Genomic DNA, 15,786 nt, shown 5'->3' on the forward strand with positions numbered 1-15,786 from the left:
GTTAAGAAGGTAAGCTGGGGTTCTTTCCAGGTGACAGGGCCCAGGCAACACCTCTCTTCCTGGGTCATCTGCTTTCCCAGAATGTCTGTTGCTGCCCCTGGCCCAGAACCAATGCCGCTTTTAATGGTATCATTACGATCAGCGGTTCCTGTTTCCTCTTCATTAACAAACCCACAGTTATCACACAGATTCTTAGAATATTTCATTGTTTGCAAGAAAGTCACTATTCTAGAACTGCTCCTTGTTTTGTTTTGTTTTGTTTATTGGAAGGAGCAATTTGGCTTTATAACTCCATCACCCTGCCCCACAACTTGGGGAGGCATCGCTGGCTAGCCCAGGGGACAGGTGTGACCTGCCTTCATTCCCATGGCCCAGATGGACTCCTCTGACAACAAGGGGCAGAGCTAAGAAGACAACATGGGCCCTGGTATTACCTGCACAGCGCTCCCCCACAAGACCACACTTCCTTTCAGTCTTTCAAGGGTACCTCAATATAACATAAATGAGACTTTCTAAAAACCACCTAAAAATGCAGGTGTCTGAGTCGGCTTGGTCTACAGATTTATCAAAGCCTGGAGGAACTGTCTTGGATGTTTTCCTCCAAAAACTCCAGCCGTCGGTATCTACACATCCAGGTACGTGCTCCCATTCGTGACTGAATTGTGCCCGGTGTCCCTTCCTTGAGGACAGGGCTGCACTGTTCTCCATGGTGTGTCTTTGACGGTGGCTGGCACGCACATGCTGAGTCAGCCAGCCTGACAGAGTCAGGGAACGGGCGATAAAGGGCTGGGGGGGATGGGCTGGAGGCGAGCCGCTAGGAAGGGAGTGGCCTTTTCTGGGAAGCTTCTGCCCCTCTGGTTAGGGTCTGCTGACCATGCACACTTGGAGGTGGCAGGCGAGAGTGGGTCACTGCACTTTTCTTCTCCTGCGTTGCTTCTGCATGAATTTTGTTGGTTTCCTCCTAGAGGTGTTTGGTCCCCGGGGAATCAACCAATAGGAGGCCGAGTCGGCTGGAGCCCAGGCTGCCAGGGCTAGGGTCTCTCTCAGAGCCTCGGGACATCCGCCTGGCGCAGGGCTCTTCCCACTTGGGACGTGCTGAGTGGTGCCTGCCAGGGCAGTGGTTCTGAGTCTGGTGTGATCACAGCAACCGCAAGCGAGCCACAAGCCTCTGTTTTTGCGTGCCTGGGGTTTGCTGCGACGGTTGCAGAAGCCGGGGCTGCGCTTCCAATGGGGTCAGATTGAAATGCGCAAAGAATCCCGAATGGGGGACTTTTTCCCAAAGGAGTTAAAGGGAATAGGCCAAGGAGGGGTGGGAGAGGAGCTGATGCGGGTGATTGCCCCCCAACAAGCAGGGGGAGTCAGGCAGAACTGCTATCACCCCAGGTCCCCCCTGCACACCTGCCCTTTTATGTGGGGATGCTATGTAGGGCAGCCCCTCTCTGCTCCAGCAGCGGCCCCCCACCCCACCCCTACCCCACTGCTTGGGCCTGAAAGAACAAGTTCATTTACAAACACAGACGCAGTGTCATCCCTGCTCCTCGGCCTGCCCACAGCCGCCGGAGGCACTGTGGAGGGTCAACACTGACAGGCCCCAAAGAAACTACTCAGACTTTGGAAACCCAGTCTGGAGATTAATCCTCAGGAAATATGACTCTCAGTGTTATCAGCACTGTTCAATAATATTATTTATGTATTTAAGAAATATCGAAAGCAACCTAAATGATTGACAATAAGAGGCAATTTTAATAAACTGTGGTCCATTTACTTGGTAGACGATTATTCAAAGCTCAGAAATGGAGGTCATAAAGATTTTGTAAGAGACTCAGAATGTTTATGCAAATAATCAAGGAAAAACAGGACCTAACGTTGCATTTGCAGGAAGTAAGGTCAACACAAGGCTCAGGAGAGAAGCACAAGAAAGCACATTTGAGTGTGCTCTGGAGAGACTAGAATCTTCTTGTCATCTTCTGTGGCAGGCTTTGCTCCCTCCTTTGCTCCTGCTTCCAACCACAGGCCTCAGGCCTCTGTCTCTCTTCCCGGGGGCCCTGCTTCAGGCCCTCAGGAGAGAACGTTGGGGGTAGGGATGGGGTCAGACATTTTCTCTTCCCATTTGCTCATTCAGTGGCAGGTTCACTCCTCATTCACTTACTTGCTCCTAGACCTTGGGCCAGGGGCTTCTTGCCCCCAGGCCTCGGTCCCCACGTCTACACACTGGAGAGAACAGTCGCACACACGCACACAAACACACACACTCTGGAAAAGGTCCCTCCCCCTCTTTCTGCCTGGACCCTCAGGGCTCCCTCTCAGCCTTCCTCCCAGATCATTCCCCCAACCATCCAGAAGACCCCACGGGCTTCTCAGTCCCCACTCCTCACACTCTGCCGTTCTTCCTCTGTTTTCCCTGTTACCTCTGTCCCACCACGCTGTCAACCTCAGAGAACACATGTGTCTCTTGAGCATCGCTTGCCCCTCCGCCTGGCACAGTACATATTAAATAAATGAGCAAATAAACATTGTGTCTAAAATGAAAACAAATCAGGGACTTGGTCCTTATCCCCAAAGAGCTTTAAGAGTGGTTGTGGGAAAAGGACAAATATTGTATGATTCCCCTTATGCAAGGTTCCTAGAGTAGGCAAATCCACAGAGACAGAAGAGACAGAAGCAGAGCGGTGGATGCCAGGGGGAGGGGGGCGGAGGTAAGGAGGAGCTGGTGTTTAATGGGGACAGAGTTTCAGTTTGGGAAGATGAAAAAGTTCTGGAGACGGATGGTGGTGAGGGTGGCACGGCATTTTGAATGTACTTACTGCCACCCAATTGGACACTTAAAAATGGTTAAAATGGTTAACTCAGGGTTGTATCTATTTTGCCACAATTAAAAATTGTTTTAAATAATTATGGAGAAAGAAATAAACATAGTGAACTATTGGAGAATGACAAGACAATATCTGAATAAATGGCCCAGGCAGTATCAGGCGAGGAGTGACACACAGAGCTCAGTCCAGCCCCTAGAAAGAAAAACGTCCAGCCCTGAGGGCTGTGTGGGGGGCGGAGTATAGCTTTGCACCGAGCATCACTCCCCCAGAAGGGAAGTGAGTTATTTTTAAGCCTTCCATTTGTAAAAGTAATAGAACTGTGGTACTATATGTTACAGAAATTTAGACATTAGCAAAAAGAGCAAGGGAAAGGAATCTTGATGCATTTTCTTCTAATGATTTTTAGATATAGTTACATAGTTGTACTCACGTGGAATGTATGTTTTTATAAAGTCTACTCTAAGCATTTTTCTTGTTCCTACATAGTTTTCATAATTCTAATACTTTGAAACTTTAATGTCTAAAATTGCTTTGAGTGGATTATCATACTTTACTTAAATAATCTGTTCCTTCTAAACATTTCAATTGTTTCCAACATTGAACATCTCTATTTATACCCTATTGTACCGAATCAAAGATTATATCTACCGGACAAATGTTCCAGACTGGAATTACTGAGCACATGGGTATAAACATTTTATAGCTTTAAATGTTTTCCAGGCCACCAGCGTGTACCAGTTTCACCCCACTTTCACCCACAACATGTATCACCTTTTTTTTTTCCTGCCGGGTTATAGGTGGGAAATATTTTTTCAGCATTGTATGATAATTTTGTATTGGAAGATTACTACATTTTTTTAAAGACTTTCTTTTTTAGAGCAGTTTTAAGTTCACAGCAATATTGAAAGGAAGGTACAGGGATTTCCCATACACCTCCTGCCCCCACAAGTGCACAGCCCCCCATGATCAACATCCCCACCAGAGTGCTCCATTTGTTACAACTAGTGAACCTCCACTGGCACGCCATTATCACTCAGAGTCCATAGTTCAGATTCGGGTTCCTTCTTGGTGTACATACTATGGGTTTGGACAAATGTGTGATGACATGTCTCCATCATTACAGCATCGTACAGAGTAGTTTGCTGCTCTCAGACCCTCGGTGCTCCTCCTGCTCATCCCTTCCTGCCCCCTAACTCCTGGCAACCATTACTCTTTACCATCTCCATAGTTTCGCTTTTTTTGAATGTTCCATAATTGGAATCAGGCAGTATGTGGCCTTTTCAGATGGGCTTCTTTCACTTAGTAATGTGCATTTAAGGTTCTGCCATGCCTTCCCATGGCTTGATAGCTCATTTCTTTTTGGTGCTGAATTATATTGCATTGCTTACAAGAACCGCAGCTTATTGATCCGTTCGCCTACTAAAAGACATCTGGGTCGCCTCCAGCTTCTGGCAAAGCTACCATAAATATCTATGACGGGTTTTGTGTAGACATAAGTTTTCAACTTCTTTGGGTAAATACCAAGGCGTGAGAGTGTGTTTAGCTTTGTAAGAAACTGTCGAATTGTCTTCCAAAGTGGCCGTGCCGTCTTGCGTTCCCTCCAGCAATGCTCGAGAGTTCCTCTGTTCCACATTCTCATCAGCATTTGGTGTTGTCAGTGTTCTGGATTTTGGCCATTCTAGTTGGTGTGAAGTGGTGTCTCGTTTTAATATGTCCCTGATGACATATGATGTGGAGTGTTGTTTCTTAGGCTTCCTTGCCATCTGTATATGTTCTTTGGTGAGGTGTTAGCTAAGATTTGGGCTCATTTTTTAATTGAGTCACTTGTTTTCTTATTGTTGAATTTTAAGAGTGCTTTGTAACAGGCTTTTCTCAGATATGTCTTTTGCAAATATTTTCTCCCGGACTGTGGCTTGTCTAATCACTCTCTTAACATTGTCTTAGCTGAGCTGAAGTGTTTGATCATAATGAAGTCCAGATTATTATTTCTTTCATGGCTCAAGCCTTGGAAGAATGTAGCATTTTAAAACTCTGTGTTTCCCAAGTGGAACACCTTTCCTTGTAGTACACAGACCTGCCTGCTGTGTTATAGAGCTCAAGTAGAGAGCTTAGGCTGTGAACAGGGCAGGAACTCAAAACCCTGGATCGGGTACCTGGTTCATCGCCTGTGCCTGGGGATGAATCAGGGCAGGCTGCTTGGAAGCAGTTATCTAAGCCCAGTGCCACACTCCGTGGCTGCTGGGGAGAGGCTCCTCACCAAGGCCACGGCAGACACGGCCAAGGCTCCATCAGCCCTCCAAAGTGAGAAAGGAGCGGGGCTGGAAAAGGCAAAAGGATAAAGCAGGCAGGACAGGACGGAGCTAAGGAATTAAGCAGAGGGAAGGCAAGAGTGCAGCCAGCAGGGCGAATGCCGCTCTGCCAGGAGGACCCCCCTTTGGAGAGGACTGCTTGCTGTGGGGGCCTCCCCCCACTGTGGCAGGGTCTTGCTAAAAGTGAAACTGTAATTTTCCAAGGGTTCTGAAGGGGTTTGCCCCGGGAGGGAAGATGTTCCACTTGAGGGTCCACACTGGCTTAAAAACAATCCCTCCGCCTGCTTTCTGTGACGAAGGCGCTGCCACAGCGGCCCCATCACATCCAGCATCGCAGCCTGGGCCAGGGCGTGAAGGGCCCTTGTGTTTTAACCCAGGTGTGCCCGCCAGGCGAGACTCCATCTGCTTCCTCGCACAAGACAAACAAGAATAATAAAGCTCCCCCGTGCTGAGTGCTGTGACAGGTGCGTTCCCTTTCTTGCTTACTTTCCCGAGAGCTAACAGGGTGGATGGTAGTAACTAACCCCTTTAACAGGTTAGGAAACTGAGGCCCAGAGGGGCTCAGCAGCATGATCGAAGTCACACAGCGGTTACTAAATCGGAGAGCTAGGTTTCAACCCCGGGGCAGCCTGACTCTAACGCCTTACCTACTCCCCACACTTGCCAGACATCGCAGAGCTGTTCCTCTAAGACTTGGAGGAACAGCGAGCCCAATGAGTTTGGAGAAACACTTGGGGGAATAAGTGATAAAAAGTCTGAGTTTTTGGATTATTTGAGGAAAAAAAAAAAAAGTTAACCTGGCCCTTTCAAATTAGGTAAACCCAGCTATACCGAATGGTTCAGGGGGAGAGGTGAGGCCGGAGGGGGTGAATCCAGAGCCCTAGAGACAGACAGCACGGCTTGATGCTTAGGGCAAAGGCCGGTGTCCAGCAGAGCTGGGCTGCCTATGTGACCCCAGGCAAGCACCCCTGGCTATTGTTTCTCCCAGTGTTGTTGAGCTATAACTGATATATAGCATTATATTAATTTCAGGTATACAACATAGTGATTTGATATTTGTATATATTATGAAATGATCAGCACGACAAGTCTAGGTAACATCCATCATCTCACATAATTATAAATTATTTTCTTGTGATGAAAACGTTTAAGATCTCTTCTCTTAGCAACTTTCAAGCATACAATAAAGTATTGTTAATTATAGCTGCCATGTTGTACATTATATCCCCAGAACTTATTTATCAACTGGAAGTTTGTGCCTTTTGATATATGGGTTTGTACCTTTTGAGAATAAATAGAAAGAATACCTCCAACCCATTTCTTTTTTTTTTTTAAGATGTTTTTTATTTATTTTGACAGAGAGAGAGAGACACAGCGAGAGAGGGAACACAAGCAGGGGGAGTGGGAGAGGGAGAAGCAGGCTTCCCGCTGAGCAGGGAGCCCGATGTGGGGCTCGATCCCAGGACCCTGGGATCATGACCTGAGCCGAAGGTAGACGCTTAACGACCAAGCCACCCAGGCGCCCCATCTCCAACCCATTTCACCCACCTCTTACAGTATTTGTCTTTCTCCGCTTGACTTACTTCACTTAGCCTAATGCCTTCAAGGTCCATCCATGTTGTCACAAGTGGCAAGATTTCCTTCTTTTAAATGGCTGAATACTTCACTGTGATGTAGATATATCTCCATTCATCCATTGACACTTAGGTTGTTTCCATATCTTGGCTATTTTAAACAATGCTGCATTGAACTTGGGGATGCAGATACCATTTCAAGATAGTGATTTAATTTCCTTTGGTATAAAACTATGGAAAGAGTCAAAATGTCCATCGACAGATGAATGGATAAAGAAGATGTGGTATATATATACAATGGAATATTATGCAGCCATCAAAAAAACCAAAATCTTGCCATTTGCAACGATGTGGATGGAGCTAGAGGGTATTATGCTGAGCGAAATAAGTCAATCAGAGAAAAACAAGTATCATATGATCTCACTGATATGAGGAATTCTTAATCTCAGGAAACAAACTGAGGGTTGCTGGAGTGGTAGGGGGTGGGAGGGATGGGGTGGCTGGGCGATAGACATTGGGGAGGGTATGTGCTATGGTGAGCGCTGTGAATTGTGCAAGACTGTTGAATCACAGATCTGTACCTCTGAAACAAATAATACGTTATATGTTAAAAAAAAGAAGAAGAAGATAGCAGGAGGGGAAGAATGAAGGGGGGCGAAATCGGAGGGGGAGATGAACCATGAGAGATGATGGACTCTGAGAAACAAACTGAGGGTTCTAGAGGGGAGGGGGATGGGAGGATGGGTTCGCCTGGTGATGGGTATTAAAGAGGGCACGTTCTGCATGGAGCACTGGGTGTTATACGCAACTAATGAATCATGGAACACTACATCAAAAACTAATGATGTAATGTATGGTGATTAACATAACATAATAAAATTTTTAGAAAAAGAAAAAAATAATTTCCTTTGGTGTATATATATATACATATATATATATATATATACCCAAAAGTATATACTAAATATATATGTACCAAATATATATACCAAATATATATACCAAATATATATATATATATATATATATATATATATATATACACCCATAAGTGGAATTGCTGGATCATATGGTAGTTCCATTTTAAATTTTTTGAGGAATCATTATATTGTTATCCATAATGGCTTCACCAATTTACATTCGCACCAACAGTGCACAAGAGTTCCCCTTGCTCCACATCTTCATTAGCATTTTTATCTTTTGTTTTTTTGATGATCACCATTCTAACAAGTGTGGGGTGATATTTCATTTTTGATTTGCATTTCCCTAACGATTAGTGATGTTGAGTACCCTTTCATGTGACTCTTGGCCATCTGAATGTCTCCTTTGGGAAAATGGCTATTCAGTTTCTCTGCCCATTTTTAAATAGGATTGTTTGGGTCTTTTTTACTATTGAGTTGTGTGAGTTTTTTATATTTTTGGAAATTAGCCCCTTCTCAGATAGATGATTTGCCTGGCTATTTTTTTTTTAATTTTATATTTTTTATTATAGACAGTTGTAAGTTACATCTTTTGTTGCCTGGCTATTTTTGAATAGCCTGAAGTTTACCCTGTGGCGGCAAAGGCTGTTTCATTAACTTGGAAATTCTAGTACTTTAAACAGTGCCTTGAACACAGCAGATACTCATTACATGATTAGTCTATTAACCTTCCAAAGAGGACAGAAGTTTTAAATATTTTGTTTTGAATTATTAAATATTTCAAATATAAAGTAATGAAAGTCATACAATAGATGCCCAGATACCCACTGTCAGATTTATACAATTTAACATTTCGCCAAATTTTCTTCAGTTCTTTATTTCAAGATACAAAATGTTAATACTTACTTCACCCCATTCCACCCTCCACTACCACTCACCGCCAAAGCAATCCGCATCCCGAGTTTGTGAGTTCCACCTGGCCCCAACCTTATCACAATACGTTTATTATATAAGTATGTATTTATAAATAATGATAATAAGAAATAATAAGAGCATTATTTTGCATGTGATTTTATGTTTTATAAATGATGTCAGATTGTATGTACACTTTAGAAATTTGCTTCTTTCATTGAATGGCACATTTTTGAGATTTATCTGTGCTGATGCCTGTGGATCTAGTTCACTTACTTTGTTATTTAACTTATCACCATTTATTTATCCATTCCTTTATTATTCGATATTCAACTTTATTCCAATTTTTATTATTACAAGTTTCCAGTTTCTTCTCTTTGTTACCTCCATGAACATTCTTATACTTCAAAGTTTCTCTGAGTGACGAACCTGAAAGTGCAGGTGCTGGGGTCGGAGAGGGAGGGTGAGTTGGAGGAAATGGTCAGTAGCTTCATTTTTGCTAGATATTGCTGAAGTGTCTCCAAAGTGGACGTAGCAATTTACAGTCCCATCAACACTGCATAAGAGCTCTTTGGCCCTCTCCTCATGCTTGATATGATTAGTCTTGTTAATTTTTGCTAATCTGGGTATAAAATGATATTAGTTGTTTTAATTTGCATTTCCCTTATTCACTTAAGGTTTAGGGTCTTTTTATATGGATAATGGTTGATGCATGTCCTTTGTTCATTTTTAATTGAGTCACGTGTCTTTTTCTTTTTAATTTGTAATAGTCTTATATATTATGGATCATGATACTCTGTTGCTTCTATGCACTGCAAATATTTTCTCTTAATCTGAGATCTGTCCTTGAACTTTGTATTTACTAGTTTTTGTCCCACATTCTTTTTTTAAATTTTAATGTGGTAATATACTGTCAGACATTTATGGTTTGTGTTTTTATGTCTTGATCAACAAATCTTGCCCTTATCCTATGTCATAAAAATATTTTTCTTCAAAAAGTTTTAAAGCATTTATTTTCACATTTAACCTCCACTCCATCTGGAATATATTTTTGCAAATGATTGGAGATAGGGGTCAAATTTTATATTTTTCCCAAGGAAAGCCAATGGTCACAGCACTGTGACTAAATCTTTTACCCACTGATGTGTACAGCCACCCCCAACATTTTCATATATATTTCTTCTGGGCCTTCTACTCTCTTCTATCAGTTTATTACTATTAAAATTACTACAGTTTATAAATCCTGATATTTGGAAAAACAGGTTCTCCCCTTACCCTTCAGTGAAATTATCTCAGCTTTTTGTGCTCCTTTAGACTTCCACATGAATGTTTATAGTCAGTCTGTTAAGAATAGTTGAGATTAGAGTACACGGACCCTATATGGTAACTGACATCTTGAAGCTGTGTCTTTGTGTCTAATATGGTGTATCTCGGAGAGGACATTTCCATCAGAACAAGCTCACTGACATCTGGGACAGACTGGCTTGTCTTCCAGCCTGAGATGACAAGACCAACCCACCTCACAACTCAGCTGGGAGAAATTTTAAAAGCATGAGGATGTCTTGGGGCACCTGGGTGATTCAGTTGGTTCAGCGTCTGCCTTCGGCTCAGGTCATGATCCCAGGGTCCTGGGACTGAGCCCCACATTGGGCTCCTTGTTCAGCAGGGAGCCTGCTTCTCCCTCTGCCCCTCCTCCTCTGTGCTTTCTCTCTCTCTCTCTGACAAATTAATAAATAAAACCTTTAAAAAAATTTTTTAAAAAAGAAAGCATGAGGATGTCTCTTGCACGTATACACCCTTATACCCTTGATCCCAAATGTCAGGGAACTAAACTGCAGGTCACACACTACTGAAATTCACCTTGACTAACCACGGGATGAAACCCACGATGACACCCGAGAGGGAGGGGTAAAATCCTCACCCTACTCTCCCAAATGAGATGAACTTGCTTACTTTGGGGGCATAATCACAATAAGTGATTCAGTGTGTGTGATTTCCTCCTTTTGAGGAGAATTCAGAAGAAACAGAAACTGTCTTTTCTGGCTTCGGGTCCTAAATTAATTGAGGGTCAATCCTCTTGTTTCCCCAGGCTTGTGGAGTGCTACAATCCTGGCTCCTTCCATGGAAGGTGACACTACATGGAACTGGTTAACTGAGTCACAGAGTAAATCATCTGTCATCCTTAGCAAATACCTCACAGCCTGTTGCCCATTTGGGGCATGTATTGAGCCCTCCTGTCCTTTGCAGGGCCTCGAGGGGAAGGCATTTCAGTAATCCCCGTCTCATGATGCCTACCTGCAAAGTACAGCCATGCTGTGACCTCACCAAAGCTGCTTGGCGCCAGGGTCCCCGAGAATCAGGGGCAAGAAGTGCAGGTCCACATGAGTGGATCTTTCACATTTTCACCGGATTCCCTCCCCCTCCCATCAGGGTGTTCCAGCACCCCACCCCCACCCCAAATCCTAGGCGACTCTAGTTCTGCCCTGGTGAGCTGTGACCCCTCTCCTGGTGACCTACAGAGTGTCCACCTTTAATAAATTTGCCCAGAGTCCTAGAGGATGGGGAAAAGGGCAGTGCTGGAATTGGAAAGTGCTTGGGGACATTGTTGCTCCTGCATCCCTGGCCCCGGGACCACCACGGGGATGGTTCACTCACTTCAGATGAGCAGCCCAAGTGCTGAGGTTAGAGAAAGTTGCTTATGTCATGTGACCTCCTGGGGAAAAGCACCTTTAATCTCCTTTCATTGTTTTAAAGTTTAATAAAAATCTTATCAATACGATTTTGTCAGAAAAACTAATAGTTTGCTACTTGTAACTAATAGTTGTTTCCCAAATCCACCATCACCACATCAGCTGGCATAATATCACAGCGTTTTCTGTGCATTCATACACATGCACACACATACATGCACACACATAACTTTCACATAAAAGAATCATATATATTGTTCTGCAACTCATTTTTCACTTAATATATGTTAGAATTTGTTTTATTCCAGAACATATGAATGTATAGACTTACTTTTAACTGTTACATGGTATTCCTTTAGGTCAGTGAACCGTAATCTAAGTTCCCACCGCCGCATTGATGAACAGTGGGTTTTCTCCAAAAATTCACTCTATAGGCAGGGCTTCATGAGTGTTTTTATAACTGCCTCATTGTGCACAGCTGTGAGGAAGCACATTTTGCTGCACACATAGCCAGTCACAATGTTGCTCAGGCATATGCTGGAAAAACATTGAGAAGTTATTTATATGGATGGCACAAGGCAACAAGTAAAAAGAGTTACAAATATGATAGATATTAATCTAACCACACCAATAATCACTTTCAATGGGAATGGTCTAAATACACCAACTAAAAGACAGATCGTCAGGATATAAAAAACAAGATCCAACCATATATTGTCTACAAGAAGCCTAAAGGTAAAGTCTCAGATGGGTTGCAAATGGATGGGAGAAGCTGTATCATGCTAATGCTTATCAAAAGAAAGGTGTTTCTTTTATAGATATATTAATTTCAGATAGGGCAGACTTCACAACAAGAAAAAGTATCAGGATTAAAAAGGGGCATTACATAATGTTAAAGAGTTCCGTTCTCTGAGAAGACTTAACAATCCAACATGTATGCACCTAACAACAGAGTGTCAGAATCTCTGAGACAAAAACTGGCCTGACTGGAAAGAGAAAGAGACAAATCCACTATTATTGTTGGGTATTTCAAATCCTTCTCTAAGCAATTGATAGGTCCAGCAGACAGAAAATCAGTAATGAGTTAATCGAAATGAACAGTACTATTAACAAACTTGATTTAGTTGACATTTATAGAATACCCCATCAAACAACAGCAGAATACAATTTTTTCCCAAGCTCACACAGAATATTTCCCAAAATAGACCACATTCTGAGCCATAATATGGACCTTAACAAATTTAAAGGAATAGAAATAATACAAAGTATGGTCTCAGATTACAATGAAATTAAGCTAGAAATCAGTAACAGAAAGATATCTGAAAAATCCCTAAATATTTGGAGATTAAACAACAAAATTCTTAATAACACATGGGTCAAAGAATAAATCTCAAAAGAAATTTAAAAATATTTTTGAACTAAATGAAAATGAAAACACAACTTACCAAAATGTGTGGGATGCAGCAAAAGCGGTGCTTTGAAGGAAATTTACAGCATTAAATGCTTGTATTAAAAAGGAAGGAAGATCTAAAATCAATAACTTAAGCTTCCATCTTAAGAAATGAGAGAAAGAAGAGGAATTTAAGCCTCAAACAAGCAGAAAAAAAAGAAAAATGAGAGCAGAAATCAATGAAATGGAAAACAGGGAAACAATAGAGAAAATCAATAAAGCTAAAAGCTGGTCCTTAGGAAAGATCAATAAAATTGATAAATTGCTCGCCAGGCTAACCAAGAAAGAAAGGGAGAAGACACTAATTACTAATATCAGAAATGAAAGAAGGGTCATCTCTACTGATCCCATGGATGGTAAAAGGACACTGAAGGTATACTATAAATGGATGGGGCTACTTGTGTATGACAGACTGGGCCATTCCTCATCTGGTTAGTCCCGGAAAAAAGCAAAAGACTCCAGCTTCCTACACCTTACTTTCCCCTCCGTCTCCATCAAACTCCCTTTATCTTGGGGACAATGAAACAGGAATCTATCAATACCAGGCAGATCATGTAATCTCACTAGACATTACTTTCCCCCATATTTCAGCCCAATTACCCTAAGAACTCACCACTCTAAAAAATTGTTTTTAAAGCAACACACACACACACACACACCTCGATTGTATAAGCTTGAGGCTCCACAGTACCCCTACCTGCTTTGTGTGTCACACTGAAAGTTCTGCTCAGGACCGGGGCAGCAGAGTGAGAGGGAGAATTCATGGTATCTGGTTTGATGGGCTGGATTTTTTTCTTTTTCAATAGGTGTTTTGCAGGAGAATAAACATAAGCATAATTCCTAGAATGTAAGACTTAAAACAGATTAACCTCCTCACATTACAAGTCAGAAAACAGAAGTACAAAAGGACAAGAACAAACAACCCACATACGACAGAGAAAATTCAATGATCATCAGACTTGCAGGGGGAAAAAAGGCAACTTCAATAAAAATCAAAGCAAATTTTTTAGAAGTATCCCATTTCTTATCTCAAAAATAAAACTGTCCTGCTTTTGGTTTTGTTAATTTGACACCTGCTATGGACCAGAGTTCAATGAAGCAAGCACTCCCATGTGGCAGCCAACCGTGTGCATTTGTCAAGTCCTTCGGAGGCCAGTTTGGCTTTCAACGTCATTTCCCTCCAAAAATCCAGACCAAGAAAATAATTTTTTTTTGTTTTTTTTTAAAGACTTTATTTATTCATTTGAGAGAGAGAGAGAGAGAGAACAAGCGGTGCGGAGGGGCAGAGGGAGAGAGAATCTCAAGCAGACTCCACACTGAGCAGGAAGCCCGACTCGGGGCTCCAACCGAGGACCCTCAGATCATGACCTGAGTTGAAGGCAGATGCTCCACCAACTGAGCCACCCAGGTGCCCCAGGAAAATAATTTAAAAGCCAAAAAAAGATATATATGCCAATTTGTTTATTTGTTTGTCCTCGTACACTTCATAACATCACTTTAAAATATGGAAATAAAATGGCCAACAGAAACAAACATCCAGTTATAAGATGAGTAAGTTTTGGGGATGTAATGTACAGCATGGTGAATATAATCAACAATACTGTTGTATGTTTGAAAGTTGCTAAGAGTAAGGGGCACCTGGGTGGCTCAGTCGTTAAGCGTCTGCCTTCAGCTCAGGTCATGATCCCAGGGTCCTGGGATTGAGCCCCGCATCAGGTTCCCTGCTCTGTGGGGAGCCTGCTTCTTTCTCTCCCACTCCCCCTTCTTGTGTTCCTGCTCTTGCTATCTCTCTCTCTCTGTCAAATAAATAAATAAATAAAATCTTAAAAAAAAAAAAAAGAAAGTTGCTAAGAGTAAATCTTAAATGTTCTCAACTCACACACACAGGCGAAAAAAATGTAACTATGTGAGGTGATGGATGTGTTAACTCTTCTTATTGTGATAATCATTTCACAATACATACGTATATCAGATCATCATATTGTACACCTTAAACTTACACAATGTTATATGTCAGTTATGTCTCAATAAAGCTGGAAAACATTTTAACAAATAAGTAAAATATGTGAAGCACAAACTGTTAGAAATATAAAAAGGAAATGGTAAATCCACATAGTTTGAAAAACTTACAGTTCTTTCAGAAATTAGCAGATCAAATAGATAAAAATAAAGGACATAGTAGGTATGGATAACGTATTTTACTAAGCTTGATCTAATATATAGAATTTTGTACTCAATCATTCATTCAACACTATGCTTAAAGTAATTTACAAAATCAATCACCAATCAAAAGCTCAAAAAATTCCAGAAAACTTAAATATGGGCCACATTCTCAGACCACAGGACAATAAAATTAAAAATAAATCTATCCAATTAAATAATTGTTAACCTCTTTTAAGAACTCTAGAGGTAATTAAGAAATAAAAATTGAAATTACATACTATTTAGAAAAAATAATTTAAAAAAAGAAATCACATGCTATTTAGAAATCACTGTATCATAATGAAAAAGTAGACACAATCTAAATGTCCAACTAATTGGGGCTAATTGGACAAAATATGAGCAGACTATTACGCAGATATCAGGTGATATTCATGACAAACATGTTATAAAAGAAATGTGTATGGCATAAGAATTTTTAAAAGCAGGCTGGAAACCTGAATAGAAAATACGATGACAGTGATAGAAAAAAATTTAAAAAATGCATCAGTACAGGCTTAGAACAAAAAAGGACAAAAAAAAAATAATATTAAAAAAAAAAAACTATTGAGAGTGACTATAGTTACATATTGGCACCATGGGTGATTATTTTTCCTTTTCTTTTCTATTTTCTATTTTCCAAAATATTTTTAGCCTAAAAAAGAAGGCAAAACTTTGTACTGATTGTATACATCTGAGGCAGAGAGAGTTTCAGGGATCTGCCGAGCCACAGATTCAGTGCAGCCGCCCCCCCCTACACTGCACCCCCTGCCCCCCTGGGTCTAATCACCTCTGGATCCACGTGAATAATCAAAAACGAGGATTCCTGTCACCAGAAGAAACAGACTGGGCCTAGTGACTTGTTAGTGGCTCACAGCATGACGCATTTTGACCAAGGGGCTCTGGTTCCAAGCACCGC

General features: G+C 41.7%; 1 protein-coding gene across 1 annotated transcript in view; it reads left to right on the forward strand.

Moving 5' to 3' along the window:
• Positions 1–542: 542 nt before the first annotated feature.
• The window catches only part of CD8A (CD8 subunit alpha), a 35,131-nt gene continuing 19,887 nt past the window's right edge, over positions 543–15,786 (forward strand). Inside the window, exon 1 of the mRNA XM_036076164.2 lies at positions 543–635. The gene's annotated coding sequence lies outside the window, so the exon portion shown is untranslated. The remainder of the gene's footprint in view (positions 636–15,786) is intronic.

This window comes from Halichoerus grypus, chromosome 10 (assembly GCF_964656455.1).
Source record: "Halichoerus grypus chromosome 10, mHalGry1.hap1.1, whole genome shotgun sequence".
Taxonomy (NCBI): domain Eukaryota; kingdom Metazoa; phylum Chordata; class Mammalia; order Carnivora; family Phocidae; genus Halichoerus; species Halichoerus grypus.